The following is a 7,986-nucleotide window of genomic DNA, read 5'->3' as shown; positions in this document are numbered from 1 at the left end:
ATCCTCCGGTCCAGCTGGATATGCAAGGCAGAATTGGGATCATGGTAGTGGGGGGGAGTAATATATTTCTAATATATTCATCAAACCAGGCTAGATCTTTCACCCATTCTATCTGCATCATCAGACTGTGACATGATTAATAAATTGAGCTCTACTCCTATACTTTCATCCAGATGTAAGTTGATATAAAATATAACCACCTTGGGCTCAAAATAAATAAATAAATAAGATAAAGCCTCTATCTAGACTTGCTCCGCAAAAGAGTTATACAATATGAGGAGAGGATGAAACGGGTTATCACTATGCACCATTACAAAATGAATGAGGACCACAATTGCTGGAAACATCAGGATCGATTCACAAAACGTAGTCCTTTATGTTTTACATTGGTGAGTACTGACTGGATTGTTAAAAGCTTGTGAGTGATTGTTTAAGGTCTAACAATAGGTCTCTACTCACCTGGAGAAAGTAAGAGTGTAGAAAGTCAAAGATACATGGAAAACAACTAGACCAAAGAACGAATTAACTATGCAAACCACAGCCTCGATAACCATGAGACCAGAACTAGATGGTACCCAGCTAACTACTACTACCATTTGCTCTCATGAGATCACAACGGAAGGTACAGGATAGAGCATAAGAAAAATGTGGAACAAACCTCAAAATACTAAGAAAGATCAGAACTACTCAACCAATGGAGACTGGGGAAAGCCCTTAGACCAGCGGTTCTCAACCTGTGGGTCGCGACCCCTTTGGGGGGTCAGTCGACCCTTTCACAGGAGTCTCCTAAGACCATCATAAAATACATATTTCCAATGGTCTTGGGAACCATGACACCGCTCCTCTGTCTCCAGGCGGGTCCTCCCACATGCAGATACTCCCACCTATGAGTACCTGGCATGAAGATTATTACCCATGCTACACCATGCTTCAAGACAAAATTTCATTTATTTGTAATTAGAAATAAATATTTTACAATATATAATTATATATTGTTTTTGTGCTTAATCACTATGGTTTAATTATGTTCAACCTGTAACAATGAAAATGCATCCTGCATATCAGATATTTACATTACGATTCATAATAGTAGCAAAATTACAGTTAGGAAGTAACAACGAAAATAACTTTATGGTTGGGGGTCACCACAACATGAGGAACTGTATTAAAGGGTCACGACATGAGGAAGGTTGAGAACCACTGTCTTAGGCACTCTACAAGGCTGATACCAAATGGACACCATGGCTCAACTTTAAGCCAAACCATAGCCAGGCCTATAAGGTAAACAGTAACACCAGGTTAGTATGTACTTCTAAGAACAGTGAACCATAAGAGCTCAAACAGACACCATTTGCTCAGGGATAAATCTCAGACGGCAGGAATGGATAGGAAAGAAGGAAGAATGGAAATCGTGTAATCAGGTAGGAAATAGCAAGTGTGCTGTAACATTGTGAGAATTTCAGCTGATGTCATGACTTACAGTGTGTATGAATGATTGAACGAAAACCTCATTTTCTCTGTAAAGTTTCATCTAAATCACAGTAAAAATTTTCTTTTTTTCAAAAAGGATAATGAAATATTATTAATAAATCACCAGACATATGACCATTTAAGTGAAATGGACAGAATCATCAAAAATTACAAACTACTGAAACTCAGACAAGATGAAATAGAAAACTTAAATAGCTCTACCAAATTCAGAAGGTGGTAGCTGTTGTTAAGTACAGTGGAGTGAGTTCTGACCCCTAGCACCCCTGTGCACAGCAGAACTAACTACTGCCCTGCCCTGCGTCAACCTCACAATTGTTCTTATGCTTGAGCTCATTGTTGCAGCCACTGTGTCCGTCTATTTGAGCACTTTCCTCTCTCTCGCCGTCCCTGTACTCTACCAAGCATGATGTCCTTCTCCAGGGACTGGTCTCTCCTGGGAACATGTCTAAAGTACCTAAGACAAACGCTCACCATCCCTGCCTGTAAGGAGCATTCTGGCTGTACTTCTTCCCAGACAGATTGGTTTATTCTTTTCATCTCTTGAACTACTGTTTCCACAAGCATTGACTGTAGATCCAAGCAAGATGAAATCCTTGACAACTTCAGTCTTTTGTCCTTTATCTTAAAGTTACCTATCAGTCCAGTTGTGTGGATTTTGGTCTTTACATTGAATTGTAATTCCCACTGAAGGCTGCGATCCTTGCCGTTCATCAGCAAGTGCTTCAAGTCCTTCTCTGTTTTAGCAAGCGAAGTTTTGTCATCTGCATATCTCAGGTTATTGCGAAGCCTCCCTTCAATGTGGTGCAATGTTATTCTGCTACAGTCCAGTTTCTCTGATTATTCTCTCAGCATACAGGTTGAGTAAACACGGTGAGGGTACAACCCTGACACACACCTTTCTTGGTTTTAAACCACACAGTATTCCCTTGTTCTGTTCACACAGCGGCCTCTTGATCCATGTACGGGTTCCACATGTGCACAGTTAAATGTTCTGGAATCCGCACTCATCTCAAATTAACTGACTACATCTGTGGGAAGAGACTATTTAGAACTCGATAGCGGCAGCTAAAACCAAGCCCGGGGCTCCCTGGGAACAGACCATCAATTGTTCATATGGAAATTCAGGTTGAAGCTCACAAGAGCCAAAATACAACCTTGAGTATATACCACCTGAGTTTCAAGAATAAATCTGACGTATTGAACACTGATGACAGAAGACCTGATTGGTTGTAAAACGACATTGAGAACATCATTCATGAAGAAAGCAAAGGGTCATCTAAAGAGTTGGGAAAGAAAGGAGAACAAAGTGGATGTCAGAAGAGACTCTGAAACTTGCTCTCAATCACAGAGGAGCGAAGGCAAATAGAATAAATGATGAAGTGAAAGAGCTGAACAGAAAAGTTCAAAAGGCAGCTCAAGAAGACAAAGTTTAAATATTATAATGAAACATGCAAAGACCTACAGTTAGAAAATGGAAAAAAGAAAAACACAGCATATTTTTAAAATAGTTTTATTGAAACGTACTTCACCTATCATACAATTTAATCAGTCATCACTCATCATTGTATAATCATCACCACAATCAATTTCAGAGCAATTTCTTCTCATACTCATTGTTATTCTCCATTTCCCACAAACCTCCCCAGCGGTGCTCCCAGGCAATTATCAGCTCAGTTACTGTCTCTATAGCGCTACCTATTTCATATAAAGAAAATACTTAGCATCTTGTCATGGAAAGAATGAGAGAGAAAAATTCAAGCTTCAAGTTACAATATTGAAAGATTCTATGGTAAAATATTGAGGGTACAGAAAGCGTCAAAAAAAGGTGGACTATGAGGGTGGGAGGTGGGGAGGGAGGTAAAAAGAGGAACTGATACCAAGGGCTCAAATAGAATGTAAATGTTTAGAAAATAATGATAGTAACATATGTACAAATATGATTGATACAATTGATGTATGGATTGTTGTAAGAGCCCCTAATAAAATTATCTTTAATAAGTAAATAACTAGAATGTGAATTACATGGTGGGGGGAAAGGGGGAACATGATAACAGGTGTATGCTCACCTTTGGGTCTATATAAGTAATGTTAAGCATTGTTCCCAATGGCAGGTTGCCCCACGCAGTTTACCTACCTACAGAAGTGTGATCAGCTTTTCCAAGACAAACATGCCACCCCACCTCTTAAGTTGAATTTCCAGTGGACTCACTAATCACTCTTGCTGGAATGTCTGTTGATTAGGGGTGACAACACATTGCAGTGGGTCAATCTTCTGCACAAAACCTCATTAAAAGATTGTAAAGCAAGGTTACTTTGAGGACTAAGGTACGTTTGACCCAGCTGTGGTATTCTCAGTCACATCATATGCATGTGAAAATTGAGCATTGAATAAGGAAGACCGAAGACGAATTGATGTATATGAATTACGGTGCTGGGGAAGAATAATGAAAGTACTGTGAACTGCCAAAAGAACAACCAAATCTGTCTTAGAAGTAGTACAGCCAGAGTGCCCCTTAGCGGCAAGAATGGTGAGACTTCCTCTCACGCTGGACGTGTTATCCAGAGAGACTAGTTCCTGGAGCAGGACATCATGCTTGGTGAATTGTGAGGCAGCACAAAGAGGAATTGGAGAAGATGAATCGGCACAGTCGCTGCATTGATGGGCTCAAATATAAGAACAATTGTGAGGAAGGCGCAGGACTGGAAGGTGTCTTGTTCGGTTGCACACAGGATTGCTATATGCCAAGACCAACTCAGCTGCACCTAACAACAACATGTTCTCCCAAAAAATGACAGTGATGTCTCTAAAGTGAACCAGGGACATAGATAAATCATACATGTATGACTGGACTTTGTGATCACACTTACTTGATGCCCTAATCTAAGAAAATATATGACATGGCCCTACCCGATACTTGCCCTCATGGAGAGATCAAGCAAGTGAAATTTTGCTGGAGCTCATGCGGGAGGAGTTGCATCAGTGCATTCCCAAGGAGCTGCCATAAATGCAGGCTGGATTGAAGATGTGGACCAGGGGATATCATTGCTGATATTAGATGGACCGTGACTGAGAGCAGAGCATGTTAGAAAGATGTTTACTTGTGATTTTGAATCTATGTGGATATTCAAAAATGGATCTAGGGGTATTATGGAAACCATAGCCTTCTTTACTTGAGCGCTCAGAATTTCAGCTTTAATGCAGAACTAAGAGTTTACATGTGTCTAGCTTAGCCAAGAATCCTTAAGGAGGCTGTAAGTCTGAGTAAGTGCTGGACTGCTAACCACAAGATCAGTGATTCAAACCCAACAGCTTTTCTGCAAGAAGCCCTGCATAAATAAGGTCACTGTTAGAGCAACTCAGTAATAGAGGGTTGGGCCTTTGGGCTTAAAAAAAAAATTGGCCTTAATAACATTGTTTTATTGCATTTATAGTTTCTAGTTGAAAGCTTCCGTTTTTAACATTTTTCCACCCAAACCATTGTGTTAGGAGCTAATCCAAACATCACACCATTCCATAGTTCAATATATCAAGCAATGCTATACAATCGCTACCACAATCAGTTCTAAAACATGTTCTTCCTTCTTGAACTCCTTCTTGATAATCAGCTCCCCTTACCCCTACCCCCACTGTATCCCCCAGGATCCCTTATTCTAGTTGTTGTCTCTATAGATTCACTATCCTGGGTTTCCTAGACTGAAAAACATTTAAAAACACACAACAGTGAGTCAAGAATGCCACCAACAATGACAAAATAGAGACAGACCCCAATATGGGGGCCGGGGGACAGAAAATATGAAAAAGCAGATCTATCACAAAGTGTATCAAAAGGGAGATCACGTAACAAAATTTTAGTCATTCAAGTCAGATTTATCATTTTTATCTGCTATAATCATCTCTCCAATACTCTCTGTCTGATATCTCTGGGAATTCACCAGCAGCTAATTCCCTGTGTACATCCTGCAAATGTATTTTGGGCTTCCACTGTCATCCACAGCCTTTTGCACACCAGAATGTCACAATTTAAACTTTGATACTATTCCCTCCCTCAGTTTTGGATTATATAGTTTATAATCCTTGGAGCATGGATGTTGGTGTGCTTCTTCCATGGGGGCTTAGTTGACATCTCACTCAGATGGCTGCTTGTTTGAAAACAAGCCTTTAAGACCAGACACTATTTCTGGTAGCCGGACTCCATCTAGTTTCTTCAACACATGTTGCTACAGCACCCGTATCTTCTGTGCTTCCTTCGTGATGGCCAGTATTGAGCAGGGCGCTGTTGAAAGAGCTAATTGTTCTTAGATTGGGGTTAGGATTAAGTGCAAAGCTTTTGGGACTTTTTAAACTTCATTTAACATGATCAGTTTTAGCTGCTGCTGGCCAAGGTGTCTTTTCTGGGACCAGCTATAGAAACATCATTAATAGTCACCAAATTATTTTTTACACAAATTTGAAATCTTGGCTTTTGTCATTTTAGATTTTCAAGCAGTACAACTTTGAATTGAAAAGATTGAATACTGTCTTTAGTATTCTAGTCTGAAGTCTCCCCACATATGACAATGCCACAATTTTTCTAAGGTTGACTACTGCATTAAATTTCATGCAGTAAGGTTAATTCCGAAGCCTGTTGCAAGTAAGCCAAGTCATGAGACAATGAAAGAAGGGAGAGCTTGACTGTCCATTGCACACGAATCTCGGAAATCCCCAGGAGCAGTTCCACCCTGTCCGATCAGGTCTCCGTGAGTGAGAACCGCCTCAGTGGCCGTGACTTTGATTATTTATTTATCTGAAGCACCCAGGAACACAGACTGGAGTCCATGTCCGTCAAAATCTGCGTCCACTAGCAGATTTTTAAATTTACAAATAGTAATTATACAAACAATATAAAATGTATTGAAATAGAAGAAGAGTGAAGTCAGGGAAGTCTAGCAAAACACTGAGGCCCCGTGCAGCATCTCAGGGCACTTCGAAAGGCTAGGGTTACGGTGTGAGCCCGAAATCCACTTTGAGTCTCCACGTCAAGTCAGCCTGCACCGGGTCTCTCTGACCACGGAATGGCAATGTGGCAAGCTTTGCCCTCAGACAGAGCATGTTTGAAAGTCGATTGCTGAGACTTCCTGGGAGCTGTCTTTGTCTTGTTTGTGTCCTGTTGAAACCCTCGTGGTGAGGTCGTGGGCAGTTCCAAACCTCCAGGTGCCCCAAGGCAGAACGAGGAGGCTGCACTCCCTTAGCAAGTGCAGTTCCACCCTGTCCTGTAGGATGGCCGTGAGTCAGACTGGACTCGAGGGCAGTGAGCATTTTTGTTTGGTGTCCTGTTTAAGACTTAATAAATGCGTCTGAATAAATGACATTTGACTTTGGAGTCTCTTTTTCCCCTAAAAGGAGCACTGGTGGTTTGTTTGTCCAGTGAGTGTCGGCTGCTAACTATAAGGTCCACAGTTCAAAACCACCAGCCGCTCCACAGGATAGAGAGATTATCATTTTTTATAAAGACTTAAAGACTCAGAAACCCTCACGTGGAGTTGCTTTGAGTCAGAAGTAACTCTACGGCAGTGGGGTTTTTTGTTTTTATTTTCCTAAAACACTGCTCCACGGGGTATCAAAAACTTTTGGGAAAAGATAGGGGTAATTTTTGCACAACACGGTGAATGTAATGTCAATGAATTCTATACTTCAAAAACAAATTTTGTGTTATATATGTCTTACCCCAATAAAGAATATTCTTTTCAAAAAGGACTGAAAAGCCCAATGAGTTTGGAAAACAATGCATGCATCCTCCCTCTTCTTCATAGTCACCATCCTGCTGAGTACAGTAAGTGCTCTGAAATGTCCCGGTTTCCTGCTTGAATGGTGTTTGCTTGCTTGTTTTTCAAAATTGTTGGGCCAAAGAGCCTTCTTCCCCAAAGGACTATTTACCAACCTTGACAAGATATTGGTGTGCCATGCTTCTACCAAATTTACCAAAAGATGGGTGTCTGAGCCATTAGAAGGCCTTTCTCCTTGAGACAGCAGTTTAGACCGCTGACTACTTACAGACTCAGTTTATAGAGTCATTGCATGATTTTGGTTGCATGGACCAATGGGCAGTGGTAGAAGATAAGTAAGAGCCTTGTTTATTTATTATGAGTGAAAGTGTACAGAGTAAATTGGATTTTTCTTCAACAAATCATACCAATTTTTGGTTTGTGACATTAATTTCAATCCCCACAATGCAATAGCACTCCTCCTATTCCTCCCTGATTTATATGCCTCTTGTAATCCCTTCCTGAATTCTCATATCTCAACTTTATTTCAGGACAGATGTTGCCCTTTTGATCTCATATAGTTGGTTGTTCTAGAGAATATGTTGCCTCCACGGTATTATTTTTCACCTGATAGACCTATTATTTGACTGAAAGTTGAGTCATGGTGTGAGTTTGGTTCCAAGGTTGAAGAGTACCTTAGGACCATACTCCTGGGAGTTCTACCAGTCTCTATCAGATCAGTAAATCGGTGGG

At 40.7% G+C, this 7,986-nt stretch overlaps 1 protein-coding gene across 1 annotated transcript in view; it reads left to right on the top strand.

Annotated features, from left to right (window-relative positions):
- The window catches only part of WNK2 (WNK lysine deficient protein kinase 2), a gene marked incomplete at its 5' end in the record, with an annotated part of 187,400 nt that overhangs the window by 141,146 nt on the left and 38,268 nt on the right, over positions 1-7,986 (top strand). The window lies entirely within an intron of this gene.

The sequence above is a fragment of the Echinops telfairi genome, unplaced genomic scaffold (assembly GCF_000313985.2).
Source record: "Echinops telfairi isolate 266 unplaced genomic scaffold, ASM31398v2 ScPeMD7_1;HRSCAF=3_0, whole genome shotgun sequence".
Classification (NCBI taxonomy): domain Eukaryota; kingdom Metazoa; phylum Chordata; class Mammalia; order Afrosoricida; family Tenrecidae; genus Echinops; species Echinops telfairi.
Note: the sequence above shows the minus strand (reverse complement) of the source record. Positions and strands in the feature narration are given on the sequence as shown.